This window comes from Haemorhous mexicanus, chromosome 2, assembly GCF_027477595.1.
Source record: "Haemorhous mexicanus isolate bHaeMex1 chromosome 2, bHaeMex1.pri, whole genome shotgun sequence".
NCBI classification, from domain to species: Eukaryota; Metazoa; Chordata; class Aves; order Passeriformes; family Fringillidae; genus Haemorhous; species Haemorhous mexicanus.
The window spans coordinates 57,263,041-57,275,374 of NC_082342.1; positions in this window are offsets into that span (position 1 = coordinate 57,263,041).

Consider the following 12,334-nt stretch of genomic DNA (forward strand, 5'->3'; position numbering starts at 1 on the left):
AAACTTGGTTTCAGCCAGGAGCTTTTACCTTCAATCAAACTTCACAAATATTTTTTTAGGGTTTTTAAAGCAGAAAGGATAGAGAAAGGTTAGTTTGTTAAAAATTATGCACTGCATCATGGAAAAGCAAGTAAGCTAGGCTGAAGCAATAGTGATGGCATAGGTAAACACATTACTAGTTATGAAATTCATAATTCAATTCCTACTATAGATATGAATTTGTGTTGTGTACATTTATAAATAAGCACATATACATACATCTCCAATTATAGGGAGATACATGTTTACATGTATGTATATATTTGTATATTAAAATTAAACACAAATATTTGTGCAGATTAATTGGTTTCTAAGCATATGTTTTGCAGTTACAGAGGAAGAAGGCAGATACTGCACAATAATGCAACATGCAGTAAGCCACTCGATTTTGACTGCCTCATCTGCTCTCTCTACAATAGGTGACTTACACAGTACTAGTACTTAAATTTAATGTCGACAGCCATACAAATACAGAGCAAAATAACTACCTGACGAGATTTTTATTTTTCCCATTTCAGTGTCTCACCATGCCACAGAAGTCAGGCGATACAGAATATCCAGTAATCCACCATGAACAGGCTGAAAATTGACACTTACTTAGAGTTAGAACTTACTCAGAGCTGAGATCAGACATCAGTGAGAGATGCAAATTCTTTACTTACCCCCCATTTCCCTTCTAGAAATTCCCAAATGACAATGAACATTCTTTAAATTAATTACAAGTAGATTTTAATCAGAATCAACCTCTCACAAACAAGTAATGTCTTAAAGAATGGAAGACACTTTTCCAGGTAACAGATCTAGTGACTTTAAACCATAACATTATTACATACATGTAAAGTGTTGATGGATCTTTTCAGCTAACATTTTTACTGGCCATAAACTATTCCCTGCCAGACTGAGACAGCTAGCCTGAGGGGGAAAAACATTTCAGTCTTAGAAAATATGGCACATTAAAAAAAAAAAAAAAGTGGGGAAATGCTATTTTTAAACAGACTATGAGCATTTTTCTAATAGGTTTTGTGTAAAATATAAAATATATTGCGGTCACTGAGTACATGGTGTGTCAGAAAGCTTGGACTGGTGTTCTTTTGGGATGTCTTGCACAATTTGCTCTTGGTTTTTTTTCCAGTACAGATCACCAAGGTTTCCCAGAAAAGCAAATTACCTCTGTTAAAAAAAAGAGAGGAGGTTTTACTGCTAAGTTTTCCTTTTTTGCTACAGCAAACATCAATGGTATAAGTGGTTATAATGGATGCTCCATTCCATCGAGTTTCATTCACCAGAAAACCCAGAGTACACAGGATCTCAGAATCAGCTGAGTTAGAAGGGGCCCTCACACCAGGTGTTGTTGCTAACACCTTTTCTGGTTTTTAGCTGTAGGCTTTCTTCCACCTGACCTGGCACCAAGGAGCTGTGCACTGTCAGAAATTGGTCTGTCCAGCCATGCCTGGCACAAAGTGCAGGGATCAGATATCCAGCACTACACGGGTTGGGATCCCTTCCTAGCCCTCCCTCACCTCCCTTAACACACCATGTGGGTATTGCTGCATAGCTGCACCAATCTCCTTGTTCAGCTTGTAGTGCCCTTCCCTGAAAGGTGACAGGGAGAAGATGACTCTCCAGCTCCAGTGCAGCCCTGTGCCACTGTCCCTGGGTCACTGGCTCTCTGTAGCAGCTCTAAGTCTGTGGAAACCTCTTGTTCTCTTTCAGCATAGGCTAATACAATTATACTGACTGAGCAGAAGCACCAAAATCCACATTCTGGTCTCCAGCACTTCATCTTCTTGCTATACTGCACCCTTCTAGGGCATTTTTATGAGAACAAAACAGCACATGACTTCATCAGTCTTTGAAGGCAGAAGAAGGATGAAACAGGTACATACATTACACACATCTTCTAGGACCTAGATGCTAAGGTTGCTCCCCCTCTGTGCTACCTGCAGAGTTAAGGGGTAGATGCCTGTGAGAGACCATGCCAGCTCATCATCAGGAACAGCTGTGTGCTGTTTTCAACATTGTCACTGCTTTGCCTGGTGAAGACATACCCTGGAGTGAGCTTGCTGTGACACAAAAATGACTCCGAGCAGAAGCAGACACAAAAGCCACCCACCTTCAAAGTCAGAGCCCTAACCAATTAATAAAACAGCTCCAGAGTCCAGTTGTCATCAGCTGCTTATAATTAATCTGCATTTCTAAAACATTGCCTTTCCCACCCACAAAATGGCTTGAAACACGCAAGCTATCACAAGAAGAGCATAAAGGAAGAGTGGGACATTGTTGATCTGTTCTCTCTTGAGAAATCCATGGTACAGAAAATGGGAACAAACCCTCCAGAAATATCAGCTAGGGATTATGGTCCACAGGCATCCATAAATCAAATAATTTGCTGACTACTGTTAATTGTTGAAGGGATTTTCCTACACAGAAGCATGACGTCAAAAAGAAACCTCCCAGGGGAAAGGACCTTCCCTTATTTGAGAGCTTGTGAGTTTCTCAGGCCAGTGACTTCAGTGATGTCCATAGGTGAAAACTGTCGGAAGCCAGCAGTGGTTTAGGAACCTTTCAGGAGACAGTTTGATCCCCTAGGGTGTCTGGGCTCCCTCAACAGTAATTTTGACACCTTAGCTGAACATCAGAGTTCTGTGCACACAGTGACACAGACAACCCAGGGTTTAGCTTGATTAGAGGCACCAACAAGAGACTGAAAGGAGGAATATGCAATCAGCTCTCTGGTTACTGATGTAGCCTCTTTATGCATAATCTCCACCCACTTCTTCACTTCATCAGCATGAGGCAATGCCCTGTTGTATTAGTTCAAAAGAGACAGTTCCTCCAAGACAGACATCTCTCTCTTGAAGCACAGGGATCCACAGTTCTCTGCACAAGCACGGGCAATTGGTCAAGTTCCCATCTTATCCCATTCCTGTTTTCTTCAGTCCATTTGGCAACAGATCAGCAAGTGAATCCAAACAGGGGTATTTAAACCTCTCAGAACCTCTCATTTCCTAATCCTCTAGATAATTCAATTCTGTGCACATTTTCAGCATTAACATTGAAACAGATATCTCCCCCTTCTTGTGCATTTTTAAACGTGTTCCAATACCCCGAAGAAAGCTGAACTCCAAGCCTGAAGTATGTGTATATTACAATACACTCAAAACACATTAGAAACAAATTGTTTTCCATCTAGCAGCTTCTTCCTTGTGACAGAGGCAAAGGCAGTTGCATGAAAATCTTTTTACAGCACCCACCATCATTTGCCACCCAATGCCACAGCGCCCCAAGGGAAGGCATGTCTTTTACTGCTTGCAGTGAACTACTGGGACCTGTGTCCTTCCAGAGCTTCTGCCAGCCAGCTGAAACAAAGGACATGCCCCATCAGGACCTGCAGTCAAAAGGTGCCTATTGGAGGGTCACATTCTATCGCCATGGGCTGCTGAGGGTCTTCTGCACTCCAACACACAGTGTGCCAGGCATGCCATGGCAGCATCAAAGCTCAGGACACAGGCTGCTGGCTGTGCTCATTCACTTTCAAGCATCATTTGACTGTTTTGAAGCAGTTCAGTCATTGTACCAAATGACTTTAGCCTGGGTTTGGCTCCTAACGAATATCTATCATCTAGGAGATTAATTTGCTGGGTCAGAGTACAGCAATAGTGTTGCTCCTGTCTCCTCCAGAGGACAACCCTGAGAGATCTCCCAATCACCACCAACTTTGCTGCCCTTCCTTGCATTATTATAATTCAAGCCAGATATTGTTTGAGGATCCTATCAGGGTTATGAACTGTGTAAACACCATACTCATTGGTCTTAATGAGTAAAACAAGACCAGAGATGACTGGTCTCTGGAAGAGTATAAAATACTGAGTTTAGCCTTGGGTAACGTGACAGTGTGTCCTGGGTTTTCCACAAAGTGCTTAGATAACCTAATGACCTAATCTTACGCAGTAAGTATTGCAGATTTGTTAGAGGTAAGAGCACACAACAAGAAGAAAAAAAAATCACATTGCACCTTACATCACAGCCAGAAGAATGTGTGCACAAATTGCACCAAGATTCTTATACCTTCTTGCGCAGATGACTCAGAAACATACCTTACAAAATATGAATCATTTTTCTCTATTTCAACAGGTCATTACAGAGACAGGCCATACTTGACTTTCATAGGTGGATTACCTTGGTTAGGGACTAACAAGGCTGGGGGCTGGAGGTACTTTGAGGTAGCAGCACAGATCTGAAGCCAGAGGAGCTCCCTTCACTCTGGGGATCCTTGTGTGAGTGCCACAATTTTGTCCCCGGCTTCTGCTTCCTTTACAAACATTCAACACATCTTTAAAGAAGTTGACTTGTATTAGCTCTGTCAGATGTCAGGCTTTGCTTTTTTTGAGGTTAATTTCTCCTTTTCTCTTCCCCCTGAATCACAGAATCGTAGAATATCCTGAATTATAAGTGACCCACAGGATCACCAAGTCCAGCTCCTGGCCCTGCACAAGACACCCCAAGAGTCACACCATGTGTCTGAGAGCATTGGCCAAATCCTTCTTGAACTCTCTCAGGCCTGGTGCTGTGACCACTTCCCTGGGGAGCTGGTCCAGTGCCCAGCCACCCTCTGGGTGAATAACCTTTATTAAATATCCAACCTAAACCTCCCCTGAAACAACCTCTCTCTGTTCCTGTCACTGGGCACCACAGAGAAGAGATCAGCGCCCGCCCCTCCTATTCCCCTAACAAGGAGGTTGCAGACTTCCGTGAGCTCTCCCTTCAGCCTCCGTTTCCTCAGGCTGAACAGACCAAGTGACCTCAGCCCCCCCTTGTGCGACTTCTCCCCAGGGCCCTTCACCATTTTGGTAGCCTGCAAGTGAGACATGTGGTAGGTAGAGCAATGCTCTGGGCAGGGTCAGCTCTGCAGCAGCCTGCCAGCTGCCTGGCAGATACACAGCAAACTGCTGATAGCCAGGTGCTGCTGGGGAAGGTGCAGGGAGCCTGGCAATCACCCATCAGGTGTTTGTTAGACAGGTGCTGTTCTGGCCAAGAAGAGGAGCGTTGTATTCAAGCTCAAGACAAGCTTATTGAAGCATAAGACAAGCAGCATACAGGTCAATGCAAAAATTTCGATCACAGAACAGTTTCCAAGTAAAAATTGCTTCTTTTGTTATTTTTATAACTTTTCCTCTTACAGGCATTTGACGGCTGGCCTCCTCTAGAACTAACCACTGAGCTTCATGCTGGATCATAAAGCTGTGAGGCAAGTCGCTTAAATGCACTTGTAATTAGGAAAACAGCCAGAATCCTCTCTAGCAGAAAATCTCTAGGCTTGCCCAAGAGCTGTATTCTGTCCAGAATTTTGATTTACCTGTACCCATGATTTCACAGGGAAAACTTCCAATGAGCATGTCAGAAAAAGCTACTCTTTGGCCTAAAATGCACTGTCCAAACTTTCTTCACATACTTTCTGGCAACAGGTAGCCATCTCTGGTAAACCTTTTAATGAAATGCCTCAATATACAGCCTGGCTTTTCTCCCTTTCCAGGTGCCAAGGCTCCAGGTGAACTCCCACATAGGCGAAGAAGACACTGCCACATTCAAGGGGGACAAAGAGACTTCACCAGCCCTTCACTTTAGCAACATTTCCAGACAAAGGGGCAAGACCAAGTTACAGCATTCCAGGTCCTGGTGGGGAGGCCACAGCCTGACTGCAACCCATGGCAAGCCGGACATGTGTCTGCTCCCCTTCTGAGAAGAAGCCAGAGAATAAGAACATGAAAATTCCTGGGCCTGGTCATGTCCATCCTGGTCCATGTACTGAAGCAAGGTACCACCAGGGACCATTTTGGTCATTTGGGGAGGTTTAGGTTAGATAAAAGGAAAAATGTTTTCCCTGAAAGGGTGGCCAGGCATTGGAATAAGTTGCCCAAGGAAGTGCCAGAATCATCATCCTGGAAGTGTTCAGAAGATGTGTGGATGTGGCATTTACTGTGCCATGGTTTACTGGTTTACACAGCCATGCTGTGCTAAAGGTTGGACCTGATGATCTCAGAAGTCTTGTTCAACATTAATTATTCTGTGATCAGCAAAGCCAAGTCCAGCCTTGATCACAGCCATGAACATTGTCCATCTGTCCCCTGTCATTGGAGTAGCTGGTCTGCTCCAGACAGGTAAAGGAAGTGGAACAGGCATTAACAGATAGAGAGAGTGACTCTTGTTGAGCTTCAAATTGTGTTGCAGGTAAGGTCCAAACCAACATTTGTTGTGTTGCTCTTTTCCTAGTGGAGAGCAAGACCAGCATTTTCTGGGTCTAGTTTCAAAGCAGCAATCTAGTATCCTTACTGGGACCAGTCCTGAACTAAATCCTTCCACATGGTTGATCCTCCTCTAAATTGTGATAAAATCTAAAATTAAATAACCTTCTGCTCTCATCCAAAGTAGGTATGGAGCTTTGCTGGAAGGTTTTGTCCCATCTGGCCCTGTAAACACAGCACCAGCACTGGCCATCTTCATCTGCATGGTCACAATCACTGGAAGGAAGGAGTTGTATTGTGATATAAAGGTAGCAGCTTCTACTCTGGCCCAGAGAAGTATCTGGTGATTCCCCAAGCCCTCCAGGAAAAGGGTGGGGAACTGGGCTTGTACAAGTTCAAGACTTTCAGGTGTATCACAGTGTGGGAATCCTTTTTTCATGGCACTTAGTGAGTCAGCTCCCTTTTGCGAGCTTATCAGGTTAAATCACTTTTTTTCTGCATCTCAGCAGGGTTTGCTCAATTTGAAAACAGACTACACAGGGCATTAACTTGTCTGTCCTGGACCTGCTCCAGCAAAATACAGAATTCCCAGCATGTGAAAAAAATTCCCACCAGGAGCATTTCTCTTTGTGAAATGACTGTATTGAGTGTTGGTCTCTTGGGGATTTTTGCAGTGAATGTATTTGAGTTCAATACCAAGTTGCTGGCAGTGAATTTTTGCAAAGATCAGACCCTTTGGGAAAACATTTCAGGATACATTGAATTTTACAACTCATTCTGCAACTTCCATGAAGGAACAGTTCTTGGTCCATCCTTACTAATTCAAAACTCAGAAGCAAGTTTTCCCTTGGGCAGGTTTGCACAAAAATAAAAGCACTGAATTTTCCACATAATATTAGAGACTGAAAGCTGAGCTCAGGCCCAAGTTCAAGTCGCCTCCAGTGTGCTATCAGTTAAATTGGCCCCATTGGCCAATGGCACATGCAAAGTCATCTGACTGAATTCTATTTCACAGTGAGCTAAGGTTAAATAATAAAAATACATTGCGTTTGTCAAATGCTGAAAGCGCACTCGTGGACCTTCAATGGCTTGCAGTAACTTGTTATGGCACTGTTGAGTGAGTTTGCATCTGAGCCTCGAGATTTCTCTGTGATTTTCAAATCTTTCAGCTGCTTGTAATGAAACGATTCACATACCATAAAAAGAGAAAAAACAATTAGACATTTAACCAATAAAGAAGCCCATATGGGCCCATGTACTCATCAGTGCATTTGAAGCCGTGTTGTTTTACAGACTAACAACAATTAGTTAACATTTCAGCACCTTGTATTTGAATTTTCAATGCATTATTGTTGATTGCATTAAGCAAGGAAAACTCTTTTGGTTAATAATTGTGTATTCTTATTGTAGATCAGGGAGTCCTCCCCAATCCCTGACCAGGAGGCAACATCCAATGCGTGGCTGCAGACGAGCAGCTGTGCTGCCACCCCGGTCACAGCAGGGCTGTCTCCAGCCTCACACATCTCAGGTTTCTGTGGCTGAAATGACCCCTGAGGTATTAGAAAGTCCTTTTTCCCAGCCCCACGACCAAAGAAGAAGTCAAGAGCCGTCAGTTCTGCTTTTCAAGGTTGTTTATTTTCTCTTACCTGTTACATTCTTTGTCTGACCTGCGGAGATCTGTCCAGCAGGTCGGGTTGTGGCACACCGAGAGCCCTTGGGGTGGTGTTAGCTTTTTATACTAAAAACTACATGTACTTTATTTACAATAATTTTCCAATACCTGTCATCTATGTTAGGCCATCTGTCTCTACTCTAAACCAATCCAAAAGTGTCACCATCACAGCAGAAGATGGGGGAGAAGAAGAAGGAGAAGAAGGACAGGACACACCCAGATTCCTCCATCTTGCCTCTTGAACTCCCATTCCAAATCCCCAAAATTCTACTTTTTCACCTTGTGACAAATTAACTGTCATTCTACTCAAACTCTTGTGGCTTGTAAATCTTCACACAAAGTTGGTAATTTTTACCATGGGCTAAAATTGAAGGCACAGATGTTTTTCACTCTGCGCCAAGGGCTCTGAGCCCCTTGACAGGGTCTTGAGTCCTCCAGGGCAGCCAGAGGAATGTCCTGGCTCCCAACACATGCACTGCACTGCTCCCAACAAGGGACAGGAACCCCAAGTCCTGTTGCAGCCTTTGCAACACAGCCTTTATTTCGGAAGTGTTTCCCTCTTCGGCCTGCCTTGCAGTGATGTGTGGTCACCCCACAAGCACTGATCTGCTCCTGGCTGCGTGACCACACTGCCATTAAAGTTTTCTCCTCTCAGGCCACAGCACTGGGCCAGCCAAAGCAGGGATGCTGGCAGTCTGAATAGCACAGGGACCATCTGGGGAGGGAAAGATGTACTCTGTCAGCATTGGCAGCTGCTGTGTGGTGAGCTAGCCCTGCCCAGCTCTACCCTCACAGCCAGACAGGGACAATGTGCCTTGGCCCATGGGTCTCACTGACCATCAGATCCCCGGCTCACCTGTGCATCTTTCATTTCTCACACACTTTTTTTGACTCTGCAACTTCCAACACAAATGAGGACAAATGTGCCCTGGGCAGCAAGTTTCTGGAAGCTTTCTTCCCTACTCAGATGGTGGAAAGCATGCAAGTTTTGGCACCTTGCCCCATTTTCCCCAAGGCAGCCAGACCTCTTGTCTCTTATTGTCTTTCTTTTTCCCCCCAAGGCATTTCAAAATAAAAAAAAACAGGTGCCAAAGTCTATTTGCTCTTGCTTCCTAATCTTTTTGGATTTATCATAACACAGACCAGTGCTTTATTGCATGAGTTGCCTATTTCCTCACATAGGTATCCCATATCTGAACCTCAAACTGTCTGCCTAGAAAAACAACTCCAGGGCAAAAGCAGAAAAGGTTTCCCTTTGCTATTTCAAATCCATTGAACAAACCCCAACAGCTTTACTTGTCCCAAAGGGACCAAATGAATTTAATATTTCCTAGGATAAAAGGCCTTTGTTCAAGCAGTTCTCCCTCCTTCAAGCCCTGAGCCAGTAAAACCTATCCTGGCCCAAACACTCTCTAAAGCAGCATAAGAGACAGATCTTTGGGCAACTAGGAGAAGAAAGAGCCCAGAAAAAGCCATTGTCTCCCATGCAGGGGGAAGACCCAGGGTGAAGATCCTCCTTTCAAAAAGATGGGAGTGTCCCAAAGATCGATCTTTACTTCCCAAAAATGTTCAGCTGATCTTCAGGCTGGCTCTGCACAGCAGTAGCTGTGCCTTATTCTGGGCTGTTCTTGTAAGTGTCGCACTTGTAAATATTGCACTTGCTATTGCACTGGTCAGAAGAGCATCTCCCAGGCCGTGTCATTCATTGTGTGACCACTCAACAAGGCCACCTGAACCTGCTAGTGTCTGCTGGTGGTGGCATTCCTTTGCAGGTGTCCCAGCCCTGTGCAAACAGTGCAGTCCCATCTTTAGCCACTGCCACTGCCTTGGCAAATCAGGACTCCCATGAACCCCATAAGGATGTCCTTGCCCTGGAATTTCCCGTCCCTTTCTCAGGCTACTTCCACTTCATTATCTGTAAGTAATCACCCTGGTTAATTCCTTCCTGGAGGAGAAAGAGATTTCCCCACATTTCAATCTGCATGATCCAAGACTATACCTAGGGGCATCTACTAGGACATGTGATGAACGTATTTCCAAGAAAGAAGGTATCTCCAGGCAGAGAGAGTAGCTCTTCTGTGCTGTGACTACAAGCACCAGAATTTCAGGTGTAATATAGAAAAACTCACACTGTCATGTAAGGGACCAATCCTGCCTCTTCCATGGCCTCTTATATCTTCTTCTTTCATGGAATCATAAAATGGCTTGAGGGTGGAAAGGACCTTAGAGATAATTAATTCCAACATCCTGCCATGGGCAGGGACACACTTTCCACCTGAACAGGTTGCTCAAAACCTTCTTAGCACTGAAGGCCAAGTATAAAACACTTGTGGACCCTCACTTCACTGGACCATTTGTCTGATGAGTGCCAGCCTCTCCACAACTTGCTGTTTCAAGGCCGAGAGCTAGATTGATTTGCCTAAGTACAGGTGAACAAGCCATTGCCAGCTGCCAACAGCATCTAAGGCATTGGCACAGTGACAATTATACCCTACTAAGTGACAGCCAGAGAGAGACCATACCAAGCACCCAAAAATGCCTCAAATGGCACTGCATGTTAGGGTTAAGGCAACTGAATCAGGTCCACAGCATGTACAAAGCACTCTTCTCACCTTGGGCAAAAGCACCAGCCTTGTACTCAACCAACTACAACCTCAGTTCAGTAAACCAAACCAGAGATGCCCACATGCTTGGGAAGGAGCATTTTGGGGTGTCCAAGCCATGCCAGTGGGGCAGAAAGAACTGCATGGTCCAAAGCCTTCATTTGAGGGGACACAGTCTGAAATCTTGTCATGCACGGAGCACCAAAAGCTACAGTGGCACGGTGCTGAGCTTGGAACTGTAGGCTGATGCAGCAGCCTCCACTTTGGTTTCTCCCAGTAGTAAGTTTGCTTCAATGGTTGATGCCATTTTAGAATGTTGCCTTATATTTATTTCTCTTTTTTATCTGTGCAATAAGTTAAAAAATGCCATATGCCTGTTTTTATATTCCTCAGGCTTCATCCCCACACACACACCAGGCACACACAGTTTCCAGTTGAGTAAGGAATGCGACGCATTTGTCTGTGGCTCAGCACAGACACTGGTATACCAATGCATACATCCAGTGTGGGCGTAGGAGAGATATAGATGCCATATGGAAATCACATCTGACACATACAGCTTGGGACAAATGGGAGAAAAATCTGTGCTGCTCACGTGCACCATGCAAAGAACTTTTTCTGAAAACTGTTGTTATCTTTGGCTTTATAACTCTCTGATACACCAAAGCACAGATGCCAGCTTGTTATCAGAAAGGAGTTGGAGGGAGAGACGGGACTTGACTGTGGCACAGAAGGAGAATTGGTCACCCTCGGCTTCCTCCCCTCACCCAGATTTGCAAACAGGCTGGACCCAGCCTAAGGAGGCAGCTGTGCTACGCCCACCCACCGACTGGCAGCTCCACATCGGCATTCCCATGACTGCCAGGAAAGAGCTGGCTGCCATCCTGCCTCCCAGAGCTCCCTCCCTTCAGGGGACAATGAACACTTCACCTTCTAAAAACTGGATTGCCAGATACTTTATACAGCCAAATGATAACTGATAGGCAAAGAAGAGTAATCAAGCATGGCAAGGAGTTATAGGTGGGTTGAGAAAAAGATAAGTTAGAAATAGGATTTAATTATACAGATGTTATGGTGATTAGGGTCATCCAAGTAGGTAGATGGATTTGCAAATCCAGGAAGTTTTGCTCTGGTGACAACAATTTCTTCCCCCTCCATCTTGCCTCCTAGACAGCACAGCCCTGAGAGTGCCTAGAGGGAGATGACCTTGGTAGTATCCCTGCTCCTAATGACAAGAGGGGTTGTACCAGCACTGATGCAACTTGTTTGGATGCTCAGGGCAGGCTCAGCCCCCAGCAGCACTCAGGCAGTCTGAAGGGAGGCTGCTTTTACAGGGGTGGGGAGTGGGGAGGAGGAAGACGTGATTTATGGAGGAGGCTGGCACCGTTCCACCAATCCAGAGGTTTGCAAGTAGAAGGTTCTATCACCCACTCTCTATGCAAAGAGACTCATACCGCCATCAGTAAAAGTCTGAACAAAGACCCAAGGGCTGGGCTGGTGGAGGGAACATGTTGTTTTCTAGTGTGGAGTTGAAAAAGGGTGTTGGGTGGAGCTGGGGTGGTCCTGCTTCCCGGTGTCTGTGGGTGATGCAGGCAGAGCCCTTCCCTCAAGCCCCATAAAGCCAAAACTGCAACACTGGGAGCTGAACTGGGCAAATTCATTTGTTTAACCCTTAGAATGCAGCTTCTAACCGGCTGCAGTTGCTCATAATCTCAGCTGAAGTGAATAATGACAAAATGTCCCAGTTTTTATCTCACCAGCACTGAACCTGTTTTTAG